Raw genomic sequence first — 3,143 nt, 5'->3', positions numbered from 1 at the left:
ATATCTAGTAAGTTTCAGTGGTTTAGGCACAAATAATAGATGATGTGGAAAGAACTTTTACTGGCACTAGGGCATATTTAGCCCTTTTCAATAGTAAGATTTTAAATTGCTCAACAGCTACTATTTAATCTCCCTTAATTTGTTCGCAAAAACTGAAAGAGGATAGTTTGAGGACTTTGTTTCACTCCTTAGTTCTAATAATATAGAATCTACCCATCTGAAAATCTCAAAGCACAAGTCATATTACAAATACTAGAGGAATAAAAACAGTTTGGTAGAAGAAATGGCCCAACACATTAACTTTTCCCCTATTCTTTTATATATTTGCCTATATTTTTAGAGACTAAGCATTTCAAATCAGCTGAAAAAGAGGGATACTTAAGAAATGATACTGGGATACTTATTTAGTCCTTTGAAAAAAGGAATAAATTCAGACCCTTTCTCACACACCTTAAATCAAAATCAACTCCAAACATACCAAAAATTTTAACTTTAAAAATGAAACTTGAAGCTGGGGGCTGTGGTCAACCCTGTAATCCCAGCTCCCTGGGAAGGTGAGGCAGGAGGACCTCAAATTCCAGGGCAGCCTGGGCAATTTACAGAGATCCTCTCTCAAAATAAAAAGGGCTAGGGATGCAGCTCAGTGATAGAGCATCCGAGGTTCAATCCCCAGTACCACAACCCCCAACAAAATAAAAATACTGCCTTAAAATTACTACAAGGATGAGAATAGTTTTCAAATCTCAAAGTGCAGATAAATCTCCAATTTTAAAATCCATACACTCCCATAAAAGAAAAAAGTTGATCATTTAGAAAGTTTAAATTGTGCACAGGAAGAAATGAGGTCAACAAAAGGCAAGGAAGGAAAATATCGCGACGGCAGAGTTATTGTTTAATATCCAAATACCTCTTAAAATAAATAAGAAAAAGATTCACAACTCGACTTTTAAAAAGTCAGGTAAGGATATGAGCTGGCAGTTCACGGAAAAAGAAACGCAAATGGCCAACAGAGAAAGCAAAAAATGTACAACTTCACTCCAGTTCAATGTGAAACAACACAACAGCAAGACACCATTTTCCTCACTCCAGAGATGGGAAAATTTCTAAAGATTTATAAGGGTGCGGACGCTTGTCCCCACCTGTAAAATCACAACCACCATACCTAACAGGTAGGAGGCTTAGTACCTGGGTCAAGGGCAACTCAAGGCCAGTGTAAGATCCTATCGCGGATAAAGATGACTGCAGTCTCTAAAAGGTCCACAAAATCGGGGTAGGTAGGTGGTGGTGTGTGTGGGGAATAGGGGAAATCAACTTTGAACAGAAAGCAAGCTACAGGGCGACCTTAGCTCAGACGGTGAGGATGCTCCCGTCCACTCACGCGCGGGTCAGTCTGCCAAGTGCGGTCCAATCCACGTCCACACCCTGCGGACGCGGGCCCAGCGGGGACCGGGATAAGGACAGCTCAGGTCGCTGCCCCGCTAAACCACCTGGGCCCGGCGGACGTCTGCAGCCAGAGACAGCAGCGGCCCAGTGCCCTTCCGACCGCTGCAGCGGTGTAAGGCAGAGGACAGCACCCCGCACTCCAGCCTCTGAGGGACAGCGACGGTGCCGTCGCGGCCCCCGCCCTGCGCGCCCCAGCCCGAGACCCAGGGGACCTGCCCGCAAGCGCCACTTACTGGGCGTCCAGCATCGTCACTCCTTGGCAGCAGCTGGTGGACCTCGACGCCGCCCCGCCGCGCTCCAGCACCGCCAGGCGCCTCCGCGTGCAGCAAACCTGGCGTGTCGTCTCGGACCGTCGGAGCCACGCGCCGCGGAGACCCGAGCGCTGGGGAAGAGCCAGAGCCAGAGCTGCGCGCTGTGCGGCTCCGCGGAGCGGGACGCGGCGGCCCTGCTGGGAGTCGAGCGCACGCGGCCCCGCGACCTCCTCGGCAGCCTGGGCTCCATCGCTGTCGTCTTCGGCTCCGCGGCCGCGAGGGAACGAGAGAGCGCCCAGGACGCCAGTTCCTCGCGCGCGTCGCACTGCGGAGCTGGAGCGAGCGCGGCGGCGTCCAGGAACCGCGACCGCCTCTGCCCCGCCCCCGCCCAGACTTGGGCCCCACGTGCTGTTTGGGGGCGGGGCCGGCGGTCCGCGGAGAAGAAGAAAGGGATGGGTTTTGTGGGGGGTCAAGGCGAAAAGGAAACGAAAGTAGGAATTCAAGCGCTGTGAGAGGCCTGGCAGGCGGCCACAGAAACAGGTCCTTGGTAGGTGGTCAACCGCCTCAGGACTGAGGAGCTGTCCGAGGGCAGCAGCCACCTGAATTCCCGACGGAATGGCTTTCGAGGAAACTGCAATTCCGCTAGGAGGCACCTGACACTTGCCAACTCAGAGAATTCTAGACGATGCTGGGGTGTGAAAACAAGCCAAAGTGTGTTCAGCCTCTGTTCCAGGCTCAAGCCTGAGGACGGCAGTGAAACTGGAGAAAGCTGGGCAGTCAGTCCACCCCCGTCTCACGGCCGCATCTTCACCTCTTACAAACAGGGATCCGCCCTATGTTAATACAGTTTTGCCTTTTCTAGAATTTTATACGATGGAATCATAGGAAAGTAGTCTTTTGTGTCTGACCTTTTTACTCGCAGAATGCTTTGAGATTCAGCCTGTTGTGTTGCATAAGTATCCCCCTTGTTACTGCTGTGTGGCCTTCTGTGACATGGGTATATCACAATTTATTTATCCATTCCCAATTGATGGGCAAGTTAGTCCTTTCCAGGTTTTGGTTACAATGAATAGAGCTACTATGAATATTTGTGCACAAGTCTTTGAGGAAACAAATGTTTTCATTTCCTCTGGGTAAATTCCTACAAAGTGGAATTGCTGTATCTTTTGATAAATGTTTTGGATTTGTTTAAAAGAAACAGCTAAACTTCTGAAGTGCTGTACCATTTGGTGTTCCCTCAAGCAATTTATGAGAGTTCCAGTCACTCCACCCTTCAACAGTTGTAGTGTTACCCTGTTTTGGTTTTAATTTTCAGTTCCCTAATGATTAATGATCTTGAGTGTCTTTTGAGTGTGCTTACTTGCTATCTTTAGTTCTCTCTTTGGTGAAGTGACTATTCAGATCTTTTGCCCATTTAGTAAATCAGAGACTTCTCTGATCGAAGGGTTC

Source organism: Sciurus carolinensis, chromosome 10 (genome assembly GCF_902686445.1).
Source record: "Sciurus carolinensis chromosome 10, mSciCar1.2, whole genome shotgun sequence".
Lineage (NCBI taxonomy): Eukaryota > Metazoa > Chordata > Mammalia > Rodentia > Sciuridae > Sciurus > Sciurus carolinensis.
This window is presented reverse-complemented; position numbering follows the sequence as displayed.